The 20,133-nt window shown below is 59.4% G+C and overlaps 1 protein-coding gene across 5 annotated transcripts in view; it reads right to left on the reverse strand.

The window, feature by feature from the left end:
• The window catches only part of Casz1 (castor zinc finger 1), a 140,632-nt gene that overhangs the window by 24,920 nt on the left and 95,579 nt on the right, over nt 1-20,133 (reverse strand). The window lies entirely within an intron of this gene.

Here is a 20,133-nt window from a genome sequence, read left to right on the forward strand (position 1 = left end):
TCTCTCCCCCAGTAGCCTGGGAGTTCAGGGCCAGCTTACAGGGCACTCCATCCACAGAGCCTGGCACACGGCGGCTGGCTCAACGTGAACGAATGGCTTCATACACAGGTTTTCTCCCTAGCAGCTGGTTCTTGGCAGCATTTCCTACATGTCTGATCTCAAAGAGCTTCTTGGAGAGGTGGTTTGCCCTGTGATACATGGGAAACTGAGGCACAGCAGGCAAAGGGGAGGAGGCTGTGCACTGCTGGCGGCCTTCCTGCAGGTGTGAGCACCACAGGCCCAAGGAGGACTGCAGGCGGCCAGCTTCCCGGCTGTGCCAAGCTCCAGCCTTGCTGTGCCAGCAGCACTTGCCTGGCACCTTCCCAGCTCAGCACCTCGGCCCCTGGCAGCCCCTCTGCCAGCCCAGGTGCACGGGCCCGGGCCCCGCCGCCTCTAACCCCAGCTTGCTGGACAGCAGAACTGTTCCCTTGGCTGCCGGCCACTGGGGGCTCTGGAAGGTCTCCTTTCCTCAGTGTCCCACCCCCCAGGGTCTGCCTGGCCCTGACGGCCTTGCTGGGCCCCCGGCCACTTCTATTGCTGTTTGCTTCCCCCAAGCCTCACCAAGAGGCCATCCCGGCTGGGACTCCTGCCGCTGTCCTGCCTCGTCCCCCAGCCCCGCCGAGCCCGGACGGGACAGGCTGGAACTGCCTGGCTTACCAGCGGCAGGCCCAGAAGCCTGCCGATCCCTGCCATGACAGCCCACACGAGCAGCTGGAAATGCTAACAAGGCTACTCGAGTGCTATCCATCCCCCACAGCTGCTCAGTCTGCACTCTGCCCGGCCAGGGCACCGAGGGGCGTGGGGGCCAGCAAGGGTGCACGTACACACGTGTGCTCGCGCGCATGCACACACACACACACACACACACACGCGCGCGCGCGCACACAGTGACCCCACGCATTCATCCATCTGCCTGTCCTACCCTCATCAGGGAGCCCCATTTGTGTGCCACAGCCTGTGGCGTAGCTGGGGACAGGGCAGCAGCCACGGCATGGTGTCAGCTCACACTTACTGTGTATTCCGGCCCCAGGAGAGTACATCTTTCCATGACTCCCACCAGGGAAATGGGTGCACCCCTATTGATCAGAAGGTTAACTGGGGTCTCTGCTCTACTGCTTATGGTAAGAAGGGATTCACGATGCTGGATCAGACACAGAAAACTCACTCTCCTAGGAGCCCACTGAGAGGCTGCCTCATGTCCACCCAGGGGCTACAGCCAGAGGTAACTGCACACACAGACAACTGTGCACACAGATGCACATGATGCCCAGGGGACCCAGACCCTTGCCTCCTCACCAGCTGCGGGTATGCTCAGCTTTGCCTGGCCCAGAGCAGACTGGACGGCAATCCAGCGCACTATCAGAAATGGGTCTGGTCAGCCTGGCCCTGGCCCTAACCAGACCAGGGCCCTGAACCCTTGCCCAAGCTGGATGCCCACTCTGCTGATGTCCCTCAGTGCTGGCACGGGCCTGCTCCTCGCAGCAGCAGGAAGCCCCTCATCCCCCCGTGCCCACTGAACCACCCGGTGGCCAGCAGGCTCTGTGGCACCACTCTTCCTTCAGAGGCCTCTGGGGCAGCAGTCCTCAACTGGTCCCCTCTGTCCCTTTCCCTGGGTGGAGGAGGGAAGGGCAGGCGTGGGGGAGCCTACACTATTTTTACCAGGAGGTAAGCAGCCAAGTGTGTATGGCAGACGGCAAATGAATCTATAAATATTTATCCCAAGGAAGAGGGAAGCAGAAGCTCCCAAGGCTGTACTTGCTGCTGTGACAGCCCCTCCCCGGGTCCCACCCATCCTGGAGCCCCCCCATCTTTAGTCCACGGGGCCCAGCCTCCCCTCTCCTGTGCTCGGCCCAGTGCCGGCTCAGTCCCGTCTGGGGCCCCCACCAGCTGTGATGCAGCTGTGCACCCAGGCCCCCCCCCCCAGCCCCCAGGCTCCTCTGTTTCTGCCAACTCCCTCTGCACCTGCCCTCCAGCTGCTGCTCTTCCCTGGCCCACCTGCCCTCCAGATGTTGCCCTCCCTCTGACTCTACTACTGGTCCCCAGGGTGGAGGTGGAAGAGCCACCCGGGCCTGGGATGCGGGAGCAGGGGCAGCGGCAGGGGCAGAGGCAGAGGCAGGGCTTACAGTTGTGAGTGGCAGCGCGTGCGACCCTGGGGCAGCGGGAAGGCGGGATATGGGAGCTGCGGGCTGCCTGCCTGTCTGCCGCCTTCCGGCCCACCCCGTGGGGCCTTGGACCCTAGGACCTACAGACTCCCCCACCCCCTGGCCTGACCCCCGACTCCTGTCCATGTAAACATTCCTTTGACTTTCTTCCCTAAAATATAAACGCCGTGGCCAGGCCTCAATGGAAGGAAGCCATCCGTCCCGGCCCTGTCACTGCCCCTTTCATCTCCTTCCCGCCACCAGCCTGCCCGCTGTTCTATTTACACTAGACACTTCCTTTGGGAACAATGCTGCCCAGGAGGCAGGCTCGGGGTGGGGATGGGAAGGAGAGGGGACTCCTGTTCTGCTCACCCCGACGGGCAGACTGGGGCAGGAGTGAGCAGCCCCGCTGGGCTGGGCAGGGAGCCCACTCTGCTCCCGGCAGCCTCCAGCCTCCGGCCTCTGGCCCTAGAGGCTCTGGACTGGTCAGAGCAATCCTGGGGAGGTGGTAGACACAGGTATGGCCTGGCCCCTGGGGTCAGAGCCGGGAGCCCGGCTCTCCCTGTGGGCTCTGGGCTGGGCACACATGAAGGGCTGCAGGTGAGGGAGCCCATCTGGGCCAGGTACGGGGCGTGGCAAGCCAGGTGCTGGGGAAAGGTAGCTAGGTACTGGGGGCAGACAGCAGGCAGATGTGGTACCACACCTGGCTCCAGGTCCCAGGACCAGGAACCTTCACTTCGCCTAGAAGAGACAGTGGGGAAGGGAGAAGCAGGAGGCCTGAGGCTGTCCCCCAGCCCTCTCCTCATCCTGGTGCCTCCTCAGCCACCCAGGTTCCAGCGCTTCCCTGCCAGGGCTCCAAACTCAACAAGCCCCTGCAGGCAGCCCTTGTCCCAGTGCTGAGCAGACCCTGCTGGGCTTGGGGAAAGACAGGCACAAAGTGACGGCCCTTACAGCAGTACCACGTCCCCAACTGCTGGCAGCGATGCAGAGGGCAGGTACTATCACTGCCCCACTGCACAGAGGAGGAGGTGGATCCTGAAACTACAGACACCATGCCAGCAGCTCCAGAAGCCAGGGCTTGGGTCTGTCCCCTTCAAGGCTCTGGGAAAGCTCTGGGAGGTTCAGGCCGCCACTCTGGGGCTCCTCTCCCCCTTCCCCATCTCCTCCTCACCCTCACTTCCTGTTCCCATAACAGGGAGCCTCCTAAAGTGTTAACTGCGATGGGTAAAATGGTGCAGCAGATTGCTACAATAAATAATTTACTGATATTTATAAATATTCAAATCAGCCAGCTTCAGAAATCGAATGAAGGGAGGGCCTCAGGAGAAGGGGCCCGTTATGGCACGGAGCTCGTCGCTCCCTCCGAAGCTGGGAAGGCCAGGGCTCCTGCCAGTTCTGGAGAGAAGGGGGGCTCCTGTAGCTGCACCTGGACTCCTTGTCCCCCATCTTCCTGGCTCAGAGGGTAGAGGCAGGGCGGCTGAAGAACTGCGCCTTGCTCACCTGGTCAGGGACAGGCCAGGCTCTCTGCCGCATTCTAGGGGAGGAGAGGCTTGGTGCCCACCGCCTGGGTCTGGGTCTTGGAGAAGCCTGTCCTGCCAGGGTGGGGGAAGTCTCGGGGGGCCGGGCAGGCCTGGCAGCCCCTCCCCACCCATGAGTAATGTGTTTTGGGGCCGGGCTGCCTGTCAGATACCAGGCTCCGGGTGCTTTATGGGCTCTGCTTGGTGGCTCTGAACTCCCTGGTAGGAAATAAAGTTCTCCCTGTGCGTCCCTTCTAAACATTTCACTCAGTGGAAACGGTGTTTAAGAAAAATGAGGACATATTTCTTCCTAAGGATGCAGGATCCCCTTTGGGCGGCCTAATGCCCGCTGTATATCAGGAGTAGGGAAGGCAGGGGCCAGCAGCCAGTCCCTTGGGGTGGTGATGCGGCCTTGACTGCCTGCTGCTTGGCAGCTTGGGGGTTCACGGGCACTGCCTGGATACTGTGGTACTGCCCTAGCCTGGGGCCTCTAGGTTCAGCTGACACTTCCTGAGCACTGTGCTGGGGGCATGCTGGGCACTTATGGTGCCCCTGGTGATGCCCCCGGGATCCCTGCGTGCCGGTGGTCCTGTCCCTGTTTCCAGAGGAGGCACGAGTGGCGAGAATGGTAACTGCCCACGATCACCAGGTCAGTGCTGCAGCCTAACTTTCCCTGGTTGTGAATGTCCAATGTCATGGTCTTAAACACCGCATGCATCTCCCACAGCCTTCCTACTGGCTGTCCTGGAGGCTCAGAGCCAGCAGACTGTTGGAAGTGTCCACCTTTCTGCCTCTTAAGAACTTGCACTTCATGGAGGACGAGCTCCAGTTTGGGGGCACCGCACCTAGGTCCATGCAACAACCCTGAGCATCTTCTGTAGGCCAGGCCCTGGGCTGAAAGCTGTGGCTACAACATGAACAAGACAGGCAGCCCTGGGCCCTGTGTTACCCTGGTTCCTGCAGCGTGGACGGTCCATTCAGACATGGCAGTGCATGTTTAAAAGTCATCACAAGAGCCAGTGCAGTGGTGAAACACACAGAGGCGGGTGGAAGTTTTTGGGCACGGAAGGCTCACCAGGCACCTGCTCCCTTCCCTCTGTCCACCTGAATGGTTCCCCCAGTCAGCACCGCCTCCTGGGAGAAGGCATCTTTCCCTCCTGAGCCCCATCCCATCCCCACTCGGGACAGGAGTGATGGACGGTGAGAGAGAGATTCTGTAGGAAGGAAGAATGGCCGCTGCTCCCCTGGGGTTCCTGGCCAGGTCCCAGGTCCTAGAGAGAACCAAGCTGGGAGTGGGCGGGGCTTGGCAGCTGGGCCCTAGCTTGCCCCCCTTTGTTTATTTATTTATTATGATTTTTTAGTCCAGTTAAAAGGTTTACTATCCAGACGCGTCTAAGTGGCCTCACTTAGCGTAAGTAACTCTATAAATCAGGGGAACTGTTAGCATCCACCGCGCAGGCTGGCTATCAATCTCCCCCAGGTCACAGCCAAACAGGAAGGGGAGAAAAAAGAGTTACCACCCAGGGGAGATTTAAAGCACACACACCGAACGAACACACAGACTGTGTGCATGTTGGCATGTGTGCACGCGCACACACACTCAGCGTCTGCATTTGTATAATCATATTATAGTCACACACACACACACACACACACACACACACACACACACACACGCACGTAGAGGGGCCAGAAGATGGAAATGCTGTGTGGTCACGGTAACAGAACTCACACAGCTCCTGTAGCCAGAGAGGAGACATGGCCCAGGCAGGGGGTGCTTCCAGGGGGAGCACAGGGTCCCCCAGACCAGGCTATGGGTGCCCCAACTGCCCTGCTTCAGCAGAGTGGCCAAGCAGATGCTCCCCTCCCTGTGGTCCCCACCCCTGCAAGCCTACAGGGCCTGGGCTTTTCCCATTTGCACGCCCAAGGCAGGCACTTGGCAGGGAGGCGGAGCCAAAGGGACGGCAAGGAGGCTGTAGGCTGCAGGCCACCGCGCTGGGCCATGTTGTCCCTACACGCGTGTTCGTGAGCCTCTCTTGCTGTGCCGGGCATCAGGTTCCACAAGGGCAGCGCCATCAGAAGAGTGAAGGACTGCCAGGCAAGAGCGGAGGGCGCAAGGCTAAGGCAGAGCCCAGTGACCCTCTGTGGCAGCTGCGGAAATGCCCACCTCACTACTGAACATCTGGGCTCCCAGGCTCCTGCCCCATCCCTGGAAAGGCCCGGCACCTAGAAGGCCCTCCTAGCTGCGCGGAGATCCACAGGAGCAGGGGAGGCCGCTCCTGGCACCTCCTTCTGGTCCCCAGGAGGGCACGGGGGAGGCGGCTGGGGACACCTGGGCTGGGCCGCCCAGACCTCCTGACTGGGCTGCCTGGGAGGCCTCCCTGGCTCACCCGCCCGCCTGCCCGCTGCATCTCCCCATGAACTCTATTTCTCTTTGCTCTCTGAAAACAACTGAGCTGTAAATACTGTTTAACCTTCTCCCCCTCCCCCCAGCCCCCCCTCCCCTCCACACTATAAAAACACAAATATGCCATAACTCAGCCGGCCGGCCGCCCAGCCTCCAACATGCCCCGCGCCCGGGCCTCTCAGGAAGGTCATTACAAACGACTTTCCGATTCACTGCTCCTGAAATAATTTTGTGTATTAAAACCTGAATCTGCACTTTCTGGGGCCGAAAGCCTCGCTTAATTATGGCGGGTGTCCTTGGGACGGACAGTGATCCTTCACTCGCCAGCCCGCGCTCAGCCCTCCGCCCGCCAGCCCGCCCCCTCCCCGGGCCCAATCTGTTTTCAAAGTGTGTCTGTCCTTTATTAAATTGTTTTCTTTTCCACATTATCAGTTGCCATGGAGACCTCATCTCTCGGATTATTTGAATTTCATTATATCTATTGATTTGGGAGCATTTCATCTTTTTTATTGTTTTTCTGTCAATTTTCAAAACGAATAACCATCTAATTTGCGTCAGTGCTGATTATGTTTGTCCCTCAATAGAGGTCGGCAGCTGCGCTGGGGAAACAAATCAATGAAAAACCATCATAAAACTCCCCACTCCAGTCTCCAGGATGTGTGGGTGACATTCCACGCCTGCGAGAGACACACGCAGCAGCTCCAACTTCAGCTACGTGGTGGCGGCAGCTCTGTCCCACGTCCGCCTCCTTTGGCCTTAATATTTAATTTCGCGATTTGGGGCATTATTAGTGGCGTTTTTATTAGTGCGTGTGCATTTGAGTGTTTGGTGGTGGGCTGGCTGTTTCATTAATTTGTGGGTGAGGCAGGGAAACCCCAGGAGGAGGGCAGGGCAGACAGTGGGGGGCGGTGTGTCGGGAAGAGGAGAAAAGAGGGGGTGTGCCCCAAGAGGGGACCAGAGTCTAGGGACAGGGGAGGGGGCTGGAAAAGGGGAGATCTAGCAATGTGGGGGGGAGAGGGAATTCGAATTGCTTACTTTGTTGGTTTTTTTTAAATAATTTATGCAATTTTAAGCATTTATGTATAAATTTTTTAATAAGCCACCCTGGAGCAGGATGGCCATTAACATCCCAACGTCCTTCTGTCCAATGGGCTGGCGGAGAGGATCAATTTCTGAGAGTACTTTCCCTTTTTTATGACATGATAAAATGCTTTTAAAGCAACTTACACAAATATGGAAATTTTTTTCTTTTTTCCGTCCCCCTAACAGCCTTCTTACCCACGGGGGCGGGGGTCGGGGGGGGGGTGGCGGCGGGCGTGTACACACACACACACACACACACACACACACACTGTTCACATTCTCTCTCCTGTGGGGAGGGGGCTGAGAGGCTGGCAGGGAGACAGCCCCAGTTCTAACTGGAACTGGCCGCCTGTCCTTCTAACAAGGGCATAAACTTTCATTACCCATGCACGCAGTCAAAGACAATTTAGGGAAACGCGCTGCTTGGAAAAGGAAAACCTCAGCGATTCATAGCCCACACCACTGCCACCACCATCTGGGGGCTCTCCCTCCAGCTCGAGGGCACCTGGGCCGGACCTCTGGTCCTGGCCGGCGGGAGGTGGGGGAGGGCAGGGCTGGCTTCCCAGGGCTGCCCTCGGTGGCAGGCAGCCAGAGCGGGACAGGAGAGCCAGAGTGCAAGGGTCTGCCTCTGTGGCCAGACTGGACGGTGCTGGCCCTGGGCAGAGGCAGCCCCCTGGGCAGTCTTGCCCTTCCCCGGGGCCACTTCGCTAACACCATCCAGGCAGAGGCCCAGGGAAGGCACAGGGCTCCCTCGTTTCTGCCACCCTGCCACCTGGGATAGAGCAGAAGCTTGGCTCTGTGGATGGGTGGAGAGACAGATGGACCAAAGCAGGGAAACAGGCCCTGAGGCAACCTGAGGGCCCAGCAGAGCCCCGCAGACACCGATGCTGTGGACACAGGACAGTGGCAGAAGTATCTGGGAGGAGAACTGGGGCGTCAGCTGCCATCCCCTCTACACTGGGCCGCAGCCCGACTTCTCAGCGGAGACCAGGCCTTGGAAGGACACAGCAGGCAGTGCCCATGCCCCGGCTTCTGGGGCCTCCTAGTTCCTCCCGATGGGAACAATGAGGGGCCTGAGGGCGACCCCTGCCCAACCCTCCCCGTCCTTTCACGAGCCCTGTCCTGCCTGCCGGTGTGGGGCTGTTGCCCCTCTGCACCCACTACTGTGGGACCGTGACTAGACTTTTGAGGTCACCCTTGGGCTCCTCAGTGTTGGCAACTTCCAAATAAATCAATGCCAGGGGCAGGGCCTCCCCTGAGAGCCTGCTCCTTCAAGCAAGTTTCCTTCACCCGGCCTCAGGGCCGTCATCTGTGACACACAGCATTGAAGGGACGCAGCGACACATCAAACACAGAGCTGTGGAGCACACGGTGCCTGCCACTGCTTGGCGGTGACCGTAGGCAGAGTCCCTTCCCTGGTCACTGTGGGGCAGAGTCCGGATTCACATGGCCCTGTCTGGCTTTGCCCAGGGATCGGAGAACCGCTCGGCGCCTGCTGCTTCTCTGTCCCCCAAAGCCCGACCTCCTCCTGGGCCTCCACCTCCTGGCCAACTGGGGAAGGGGCTCCCACCCAGAACCCCTGGGTCTCCTTCCGGGAGGGCTGCTTGGGGAGGCCCCGGGCTTGCTGGAGCCTCTGGTGTGGTCAGCAGTGAGAAAGCCACCTCGGCGAGGCCAGGCCACTCTAGTCCTCAGCGGGGATGCAGGGGAGCGCCCACCCCTCCTCCTGCTCGGTGCTCAGACCCCCCCAACTGTCATTAAAATAACAAGTTTCTGTTACAATCTAAACATTCCCACATCGCATAAAGGGTTATATTACACCCGAGTCACTCCCGGCCCATGTTTGCACAGAAAAGCTCACGGCAGGTCCCCCCTCCTGACGAAGTGACTTATTAAAGTTTAAACAGTAATTAACAGAACAATAAAAATAAAGGGATGTTTGGGGAGTCATAGCGCACACAGGGTTTTTGGCAGTGCCAGCAGTTTTTCAGTGCCCTGCGCTGGCAGCAAAATGCGACTAGGAAGCCAGAGGGGATGGAGGACAGGCCAGAGTTTGGTCAGGGAGACTTGAGGCCCGAAGGGCAAGAAACCAAGACCAGACCAGAAGGAAGGGGTCCGGCGCAGCAGGAGAGGTCTGGCAGCAGAGAACCCTGCAGATGAGGGCAGTCTTCAAGAGTCCAGTCTGGCCCAGGGCTTCCGGGAGCCCCATGCCTTGGTCACATCCGGCCAACGCCGGCATGGGCCAGGCTGGAGGAGGCGGCAGGTCCCTGGCACTGGGAAGATTTCAAGACCCTGCAGTTAACGATTCCTGAGCGGGACCCCTGCCACTCAGGACTTCCTTCCAGCCAGGCAGGTACCTCCCACCCGCCCTCAGTTCTTGTGGCCAGGATACCCCCAAACTCTCCTGAGCCACTGGCCCTTATTGAGCACGAGTAAGAACTCCAGGGCAAGACCTTCCTTCCCTGCTCTGGGACAGGGAGACCAGCCAGCTAACTCTTGCCAGGCCCCATTTGACAGCAGACATGGCCCAGCCTGCAGGGCCAGGTGGACCCCACTGGGGAAGTCCTTATTCCTCAAGGTTTGTGGGGAGCGAGGCTGGGGTGGGACAGGACCAGTGCACCAGTTTACCTGGGACTCTGTCTTTTCTCCCACCAGGACTTCCGTCCCAGAGGGAAGGCAGAGCCACAAGTCAGCAGGGCTGAGGCTTGGGAAAGGACAGCGTTCCCCCTGGTGCGGGGGTGTGTGGGCGCTCAGTGGTCCTGGCCGCTTCACTGATGTGGGAGCGAGGCAGGGAAAGCCCGGGGAAGGCGGGGCAGCTACCTCGTGTGATCTCGGGAGTGAAGACCGGTCCAGCCCACCAGGTGACGGACATCAAGGCACTGACCCTTGAGTGCCAGGTCCCAAGCTGCTGTTCATGTCTTCCTTCTCCTGGATCACCAGGAACCCTACAGTTGTGGGGCCTACGGGGCAGGGCTGTGTTCCCCAGGCTGTCCTCTGACTTGTAAACCTAGTGCCCATGCCCGTGTTCTCCACGGAGGGCCACTGGAGAACCTAGTTCTCTCCTCCCCACAGAGGCTCAGTTCTAAAAAGTGGGTTTTCAGTGCAGCAGCCCCTGTCCAGGTTCTCCTCGTTAGGGTGGAGAGGGGTGTCAGATACCAGGAGCCCCGAACAGAGACGCCTCCTTCACCGAGGCTCCTCCAGCCTGCTGCGCCTCAGTGCCAGCCTGCCCGGGCCTGCCTCAGAGCCTTCCCAGGAGCCTCCCTGCACACCCACCCACTACCACGCGCCCCGAACTAGAAGCTCAGATCCAGCCCTTTCCCAGGGTCCTAGGGCAGGCCCCAGGCTGGTCCCTTCCTCCCCAGTGGCACAGGCTGGAGTGGGGTGAGAGCTGGGCTGGGGCCTGAGGTTCCCTCCAACCTCTGGTCTCCTGGCATGTGGGCTCCGGGCACCTGGTGGACACACAGGGCAGAAACTCTCTCCTGAAACCCACAATGCCCAACCATGTCACCTGCTCTTGACAAGGCCCCTGTGGGCTCAGGCAGCAGGGGAGGGCAGGGTCCCAAAGACCTCTGTGGCCCTGCGCTTGAGGCACTGTGCCCTGAACACCTGTGGAAGGGAGCATGGGCAGCTTTCCCCGCTTCCCCAGGCAGAGCTCTGCAGGGCTCCATCCCTGCCCACCAGGTAGAGTGACTCATGGCCAGGGGAGAGGAGGGCACAAGAAGAGCACAGGCGATGCTTCCCCAGCCTCCAGCCGCTGCTGTGCTCAGCATCGAGGCTGGAAGCGACGACTCTCCCTCTCCCTGGCTGCTGCGCAGGAGGCAGACTGACTCACCACCCTGCCCCGGAGCCTGTGGAGAAGGGGGGTCCCCTGAGGGCCAGCGAGGAACTGGTAGAAGTGGAGGCAGGGGGCATGGTGGGGGGAACCCTAGCGGGGCAGATGGGGACAGCGGGCTGCTAAGGGACATGTGCTACCGTGGGCTGCTCGCTTTAATCTTGTTTCTAGAACACACAACCTCTCCCCTGTGCCAGGGGCAGTCAAGGAACTAGCTCCCAGAAGCACCACGTACGCAGGAGGCAGCAGTTACAGGGTGCAGGCTGTCCTGGGTCTGCCCAGGGCTTTGGGACTGGACGGGGAGCGTGCCCTGGTGGGGGAGAGATTGGGTGAAAGCCTGGGCCACTCGCAGATCCAGGGACCCACTTCCCACACAGAGCCCTTGAAATCCAACTGCAATACACTGTGGGTTAAAGGGGAACTTTCTATAATCCCAGCACTTGAGAGGCTGAGGCAGGAGGATTATGAGTTTGAGGCTGGCCTGGACAACCCAGCGATTTAGCAAGACCCTGTCTCTAAATAAAAAACAGAAAAGGGCTGGGGATGTAGCTCAGGGCAAAGGCCTTGGGTTCAGTCCTCAGTATCAAAACAAACCAACAAGCCCAAGAGTGTGTGTGTGTGAGACTTTCTGCAGCCTAGGAAACTGACTCCTCCAGGGCTTGTGGGCGCCAAACACCCCAAAGGCTCCTGCCAGGGAGGGCTGAGCCGCACGTTCACCCTCCTGGGAAGGCGACCCCGTCTCCAAACCAGAGGCTCTGGACTGCAGGCTCTCTGGGTACCAAGAACCACTCGAGTGCTTTGCCCGTGGCAATGGGTTGGCCTGCACAGCATAAGGGTGGAGGTGCCCTCCAGTAGGAACCAAGAGCCCCAGGCCCTATGAGTTGCGCTGTGAAGGGGAAGCGGGACAAGCTCCATTCTGGGATTCGGGCGAAAAAGAGACAGAGAGGCCTAGGCTGGCCAGGAGAGTGGGGGCAGGGCAGCAGGTGGCAGAGGGTGCTGGGGCCCGCCCTCCCTCCAGCCCATCTCTTCAATCCCCTGGCAGAGGCCAACCACGAGGACATGAGGGGACTAATTTAGGAGTATTTTTAAAACTGTGGCCCTGGTGAGGGCTTAGCAGTTGTCAGCCATCTGGAATAAGGAATTACAGTCACCTCCCTAATCCTATATTGCCTAAACCCTAAAGCTGGTTACTGTGGGAGGAAGAGGCAGCAGGTGGGTGGGGGTGGGGTTGGTTCCAGAAAGGGGCACAGCCCAAGGAGCTGCCACCCCACCATGGGTTCCCCTGGAGGGTACCAGGGCCAGGGCACGGGCTGCAGCACCCGCCTGCCGTGCTCAGAGCCCACTCGGCTCCCCCACCCGCTCACGCACGCTCACTCCCCAGGCCGCACTGGCTCGCACAGGGGCCGTCAGGTAAATTAGATCTGAAAGCTGACAATTTCTGACCATATTTCCTTGATTATTTCAAACAAATGCACAGCAGCCGCTGTAAGGAGATTAAAGTGACATAAACGTCCCGAGTGGGAGGGGGGAGGGCAGAGGATTCAGGTCACCCCCATCCGTCCCCCGCCTGACAGACGCTATATCGCTATCCAATCCAATAAAAAATCCCCCCTTTTGCTTTAATTAATTTTACAGCTAGCTTGCTTAATTACTTTCAATCAAAATCCTCCTGCCATCGCAAAATTAGAGATGGTTGAGCTCCATTAGCCTAAATTCTTCATTTCCATATAGAAAAGAGGCTGTCTGCAGAGCCAGCCCAGGCCCCTGGCAGGACAGACGCCCGTCTGCCCGCCCGCTGCCAGCCAACCCGCTCCTGGGTGCTGTGCATCGGCCAGCTCTGGCCTACATGTTTCTCCTCGTTCTCCTCCACCATGGCACTCTGGGCTGAGGACAGCTGGGGTCCACTGGGACCCATGCCCCTCTGAGTCCCAAGTCTTGCCCAGGATTCATGCAGAGGTGGCAGGGCTAGGCTGGACTAAAGGGTCAGAGTGGGTGTGGAGTGCTGGAGTGGGGCCAGCTGCTTCTGGCCAAAGGAATGGCAGATCCTGGGGTCCCCCTTGCCTGCTAAGGGCCTGGTGCCTTGGCTGCCAAACCCAGGTGGACAGGTCGCATGAGCTCTCTGCCCTGGTTCTCAGGAAGCAGAGGTCCCAGCAGAGCAGGAATACCCCCAGTCTTGGATTTGGGCCCAGTTAGTATAGACCCTGAAACTAACGTCACCCAGGATTCCCTCTGCTGATTCCTGGTCACTGTCAGAGCAACTCTGGGGCCGGCTGCCCTGATGCTGCTACCAGGCAAGACAGCAGCCCCCACAGACTGCAGAGTTCACTGAGGTCGCGTGTGGGCCCTCCCCCGACAGTCCGGGTTCCAGCCTGCCACAGCTGCTCCTCCACCTCCAGCCCTGGGTCTGTGCGTGGTGGCCTGGGCTCTGTCCACATCCTGTGCCTGCCCTGGCTCCCTTCTCTTCCCCTCCACTTGCCTTATCCTGAAAGCCCCCCAACCCAACTCCGGAAGTTCCACTTCAGGTTTTCCATGCCACAGCCCCAAGTGTCACCACAGGGTCCAGCCCAACCTGGGCTCCAGCTGATTAAGGATCTGCAACAGGATGCAGGGATTACAGTAAAACCTGGCTCCGGATCTACAGGGGCAGCGGGCCAAGCCTTGGCCCTGAGACTGCCCTCCTGCCCCTTGCATCCCACTCCGCCCCCAATGCACACACCGGGCGGCCAATCGAGGCAGGAGGGCTGAGCCTCTCAACCCTTCACGGCACACAGCTGGAAGTGGGTGACAGGGTTGCACTGAGGGGTCCAGGTCAAGTCTGGCAGAAAGGCGAGGCTGGGGCGGATGGGGAAGGGGAGTGATGGAGGTTCCCCTGGTCCCTTTATATTGCTCTCAGGACAGGGAGCCAGGGCCTTGGGGCACCAACGTGGAGGCTGGATGATCCCTGTGCAAGGGCTGAGCAGCGCAGGGAGGGGTGGACAAGGGCTGGGACCCTGCCGACAGTCATGGCTGCCCAGGGCCTACAGCCAAATGGTGCTAGGGCATGAGGCTGGCTGGGGTGGACAGGGGTGTCTTCCTGTGCACCAAGGGCCCGAGGGTCAGTATGCAGGTTCTTCCCTTGGCCTGCTCCAAGGGTTAATGTGACCCTTCTGCTCCTGGCTTGGTGGTTTCTCAGCTATATCTTCAACCTCACTGTGCCCTCTGGCCCAAAGGATGCTGGGATCAGAGTCTGAGGGCTTAAGGAGCTTGGAGTCTATGGAGAGGCACCAAGGTTTCCACTGGGAGTGCAGAGGGGAGGTGACGGGGTGCAGGAAGGGCCTGAGTCCATCCCGGACGAGGCTGGAGGGCAGCAGAGAAGGCAGGTGAAGAGGCAGAGGCACAGACGCAGACTCTCCCACCACCTGCTCTGCCTGCGCTGTCCTCAAGGCCTGAAGCCCAGCATCTCATGAATAAGGCATCAGGGAGGGAACGAGGGGGCTGGAAAGACAGTGCAACCCCTGCCTGTGGCACTTACGGGGTTCCCCCTTTACCCCAACCACACTGAGCTGCTGGGGGTGGAAGAACCAATAGAAGAGGAAGTTTGGGGTCAGCTACCCAGCGATCAAAGCCCACACACAGCCCAGACCGCTCTATGCTGTGGGCAGCACCTGCCTCTCCCTGGCCCTCCAGTACCCGACCCCCAAGGGGGAGTGGCCATCTGCCTCCTAAGCATGCCTCAGGGGTCCAGCTGTGATGTCACTTCCTCTGGGAAACTCTGGGGTCGCCCCCCAGCCCCTGTCCTTGCGCCTGTGGTAGCTCTTCTGTTGTGACTTCTCATCCCTGTGCTTCGCAAGAGCCACTGAGCGGGACCACTGTGCAGCAGTGTCAGGCCCAATAAATATTTACTGCAGGAACATGGAAGACTAAGTGCCTCTCAGGGCACCAGGGCAGGGCTGGGACGGGGCGTGGCCTGACTCTGCCACACTCCTGTAGAGCTCTAGGAAGTTTTTCTGTCTGCCAGGGTGGGGACTCCCTGGGTGGGACTGAGTTGAGCCCTCCCATGGGTCTCCTGCCCTCTTGAGCCCCAGGCTCACCTCCAAATGCCCTTCTTGGGGCTCTGCCAGGAGAACAAAGGAGGCCCCAGTTGTTCCAACATTTTTCTGTGAGAGGGACAACTGTTGCCGGCCGGCCCCTTTCGGAACAAATCCCACAACTGTTTGCACTGAAGCGCAGCTCTCTCCCTCCTCCCCCGCTCACCCTCCTCCTCCTCCTGTCCTTGTCCCAAAAAGGAGAAAGGGGATTGAAAAAAAAAAGATGGGGGAAAATCTCATACCAAGCCCCACGATCGCTCTACACCCGCTCTCATGTCTGTCTTGAAATGTTATGAGCACAAAGAGGGCACGGGGACAGCCACCTGCTGTCCCAGACAACTGGGGCAACCGCAGCCAAGGGAGAGGCTGTGAGATCAGGTCCCAAAAAAAGGAGGTGAGAGAGTGAAGGACGCAGGGGGGGCTAGCTGGAGGGAGCCCGGGAAGATCAAAGAGAGGGAGGTGCAGGGCAGCGGCCAGCAGGTCCTGCAGGTGCGAGGGAGCGAGCACAGGGCCCAGAAAGGCCCCTGGAGGCCAGGCGGGCTATGTCGGGGGACAGTCGGAGGTGAAGGAGGGAGAGAAGTTGACTGGGGAAGAGGGAGCGAGGTCTATTAAAATCCTCTCAGTGCATAACACAAAATGTCAGGGTTTATAGCTTCATTCTTGGCTTTGCCGGGACTGAGAACCCTGAACAGAAATGTCACCGCTTGTCATGTTTAATCACCTGCTGTTTGTTAACACCTTCCCTGCAAGGAGCCTGTCTCAATCTGCCCCTGGGCCCCCAGGGACCCGGAGACAGAAAGCATCTCTGGCTCCTTACCTGGGCACAGGGCCCCGCCCATGGTTCCCAAGGGAGGGGCAACTAAAGCTCTGTCCCAGGGCCTCCAACGGGAGCCTTTCCACGACGGCGGAAGGGGACCTCTGGGGTCCAGTAGGGCGGTGACGTGCCAGCATGGGATTCGATGGGTGGCAGGCTGAGGCGGGTGTTCCTGGGCTGGCTGGCTGTCCACCTCCTGCCCTATCTGCCCCACCCATTCCCCAGCTCCAAGCAGAGGATAGAGAGGAGGGCCTGCTCAGATCCCTGCAGCCTGGAATTCACCGGTTTGTCTGTTTGAACACAACTGCCTCGGACCGTCTGCTGTTCAAAGCCACCCCCCGCCCCGCTGCAGTCTGCAGCACGCCATCTGTGGTGCTGGCTTGGCTCCCTCCCTGAGCACACTTTCCTGGGATGTTTAGGCTCTGTACTCCTTCTTCTGGGCTGGGGGTCAACGCAGGATGGCAGGGTGGACAGCCACATGGCACTGCCAGTCCCCCCACCCCAGAACACCAAGCTGTTCTCCACCCCCACAGTACACCATGGTCACTCCAGGTGAGAAGGTGGTCCTCCCTCAGACTCCACCCAAGCAAAGCCCCAGGCAACTCAGTTCAGCCCCTGTCTGCAAAGCAGAAGCAGCAAGTCGATCCTGCCAGTTCCAAGGTGGTACTGCTACTTTTTTTTTCTTTATGAAACAAGGTCTCACTATGCAGTCCAGGCTGGCCTTGAGCTCAGGTTGTAGCCCAGGCTGGCCTCCTACGGCAGTGATCCTCCTGCCTCAGCCTCTCAACTGTTGAGATCATAGACGTGCACCACCACGCCCGGTTTAGTGCTTCTACTTCTAGTAGTGGCGAGGGAGGTCAGTGGGGATCTCCACTCCTGAGCTAACCAAAGTAACCTCCCAGGAAACCAAGGGGACTGTCCCCAGCTTCCCTTTCTGCAAAGTCTCTGCTTTCACAGAAACACATCGTGTGCACAGGCATTTGCTAGAATGCCTGCTCACGCAGACTTCCTGGAGGGCTTTTCGTCCAGCCTGTTCACTTCTTCTTCACCAGGCACACAAATCAGAGGGTCCCAGCCCCTGCAGACAGGAAGAGCTTCCCTCTCTGGGGAGACAAGGACTTTCCTGCAAAAGGCTCTGATGTGCATGCAAGGCCCAGGGATGTGACCACGGAGGACAGGTGGGATCTACGTGGGGCCCAGGGACGCGCAGAATGTGGTTCGGGCAGGGTGGTACATAGGAAGGGTCAGAAGCCAGGCGTCCTCCACTCAACCCTGCCACGTGGCACAGTCCTTGGGAAGCCTGTTTTCCCTTTGGAAGAAAGCCCCATGCTGCATCTGTCTGCTGGCATTTGGGTACAAACAGGCAGTGTCTCTGGGCCTCCTGCTTCCCCACCTGTGTTTCTGTTGGTTTGTTTGCTTGCTTGCTTGTTTGAGTGCTTTGGCAGAAGGGGGCTATCAGTGAACCAGGGTCTTGTGCCTGCCGGGCAAGCAATCTCCCACTGAGCCGCAACACCTCCAGCCTCCCACCTGTGAAACAGGACAATTCCTGTCTTTCTCCAAAGGGACAGGAGGTGTGCATTAGCTGACATTCACAGAAGGAAAATGCTAGGTAAACTCCAACAAGAGGGGTTGTGTTTTCCCTTCTCTCTGGAAGCCCAGCCTGTGGTGGTGGGGGGAGACGGCTCAGTGTTAAAAGATGGGGTCACAGCTGCCAGCCCTTTCCCAAGCCCATCAGGTCTCCAGGCACTGTGCTACAGTGCAGAGGGGAAGGGGGCCCATACATGACCACACACCTAGGACACAGCACCCAGCTGAACACAGCAGCCCACAGAGAAGCCTTGGTTATCATGAGCAAGGTGGACCCAGGCGGACAGACACATTCCCAAGTGCCTGCACTCTCAGGGCTCAGAGGGAGTGGCCATGACAGACAGCCACTGCCAGGCCTCCGAACAGGGCTAAGCAACCATCCCAGTTTGCCCAGGACAGAGGGGGCCCATAGGATGGTCACCCTACTTCGAGGTCACCAGATGGCTGGCCACGCTGTGGTAACAGGTGGAGGCTACACACAGTCCCTGTTCCTGGAGCCCCTCCCCTTAAGGGAACTGACTGGGGCCTCCTCAGGCCCAGGGGAGCTCAGACCTGAGCCTTTCCCACTGGGGGTTTTGAAAAGCTGTCTCTGTCTGTAGGGGGACTGTGAGCACTGGAGGAAGGTGTCCCTTTATCTGGGCAGCCCCTGGGGTGCCCCAGAGGGACTCAAGTGCGGCCTGGGCCTGCACTAGTCAGGAGCTGGGGGCCTGAGATGCTGTATTTATCAGATGAGCCCGGCATCCCAGCTGCCCCTCTGCTATAATCCTTTCATTAACTTACTATTAGATGGGAAATTACTCCTCACCCAGGAATATAAGTTTTCATCTTATTTTAAGTTGGATTCTTAAAGCAATTACCAAGGCATCTGGCGATGACTTCACCACGAGGCTGGGCCTGGAGGGGAGAAGGGCGGCCCTGAAGCTGCACAGGGCCCGCTCCTGGGGGAACAGGGAGGACAGGGAGCCCCTCCATGCTGCCCTGGGCCAGGGCCCACAGTGGGCACGCAGCAATCTCTGAAAGCTGCTGTTTGTGGGGAAGCTCCCTCCAGCACCACCTGCCCCCTGAACCCGCTGGTGACAGTTGCCGAGAGCCTCAGCAGCTGGTGCCGAGGGAACGTTTTCTATTTTTAATTGTTTGATCGGAATATTAACTCATCTAGGCCTGCTCCCAAGGCACAGTTCCCAGCCAAAGGGTTTCCCCATTTCCCAAACCTTCTCTCTCCCCTCCCAAGTCAGAATCAACTTTGAAATTAATAATCGGAGACACAGGCCTCCACGCATTTGTAGGGGATCTCGGCAGGGGAGAGAACAGGAAAGCAAGCTCCTCACCAGCCCGGAGGAGCCCGAACTCTCTGGCCCTGGCTCCCTCTGCTCTCGGAGCACTGGCCCTGGCGAAGTACCTGCAGGCAGTGCCACTCCAGCCCCACCCCACGTTTCCTGGCACTCCCCACCGGCCGGCACTGGCTGTGCTCACCAGCCAGCCGGAGGGCAGGGCAGAGGGCTGGATGCCCAGGTAGGGCAGGAAGCAACGCTCGGAGGTAGGTGCACCCTGGGCACAGCGGCTGGGCAGGTGGCTGCCTTTCTGCACAGTGTTTGGTGTTCGCTCAGATGGGAGGCAGCCTTAGGAGAAAGGGACAGCTCCACCAAGAGCCCCTGGCTTGCCCGCCTGTGGGCAAGTCACATGACTCAGCCTGAGCTGGTGTCACCTGTGCTTGGGACAGCCCCTCCCTCCCCCACCCCCGGAAGAGCGTACAGGGGGACAAACAGCCCTTTTCACTCCAACCTGGCCCCCAGCAGATACTGAACACGAGTGTCTCCCTCGAGGGCACGGAGCTGCCCCTCCTCTCCCCACACACCCAGGCCCCGGCTGCTATGCTCGTCCCTCTCAAGGTCACCCTGCCGTCCACGCCAGGAATATTTACTCATCAGACTGGCCCTGTTAGCAGCACTTACCACAAATATGCTTTCTGATAAGGTTGGCAAAAAAAAAAAAAAAATTCAAGAGCTCAAAACAATGTCAGAAATCAGTCCCCACCCCCACCCACGGAGGGCGAGGTGGGGCCTGCAAACAGGTCACACGGCCAGCTGAGGACAGTCCTGGGGAGCTTTGGTCACTCTCCCTCTCACTTCTGGCTCCTTCCTGTTTTACCTCAAGTGCAGCCTGTTGCCCAGGGGACGGAGGGCTCGGGACTGGGACTGGGGACTGGGGACTGGGGCCAGCTGGGCCGAGGTTGGGCCTTGGAGAAGTCTTCCCGCGGCCTCTGGAGGACAGGGCCGCGGTCGGTCCCTCGCCTGCTCTGCTCCCTGGCCGTCTCACCTCGCTGCGCCCCTCCCCGCCCTGTCCTCCCTCTGCACACATGGGCTCTAATGTTTTTATTACCTGTTTGACTCGCTGCCTTATTGCTTCTCCCCTTAATGGGGCCGTAACCGTGGAAACGAGGAATAAACGGCCACCAGAAAATGAGATGATTAAACAGGTCACCCTGGCAAAACAAACTCAGCCAAGGAACCTCTGGGGGTGGGGAGGGCAGGCTCCCCTCGCTCGCCCAGGGACAGGAAGCCTGCACCAAGGTGGGACCACAGGTCCCGGTCCCCGGGAGGGTTGGGGCAGATACGGTGGGGCGCCCCCTGCTGGGCAGCGGCGCTCCTC

This window comes from Cavia porcellus, unplaced genomic scaffold, assembly GCF_034190915.1.
Source record: "Cavia porcellus strain 051 isolate PalLab524CR breed Dunkin Hartley unplaced genomic scaffold, mCavPor4.1 scaffold_25, whole genome shotgun sequence".
Taxonomy (NCBI): domain Eukaryota; kingdom Metazoa; phylum Chordata; class Mammalia; order Rodentia; family Caviidae; genus Cavia; species Cavia porcellus.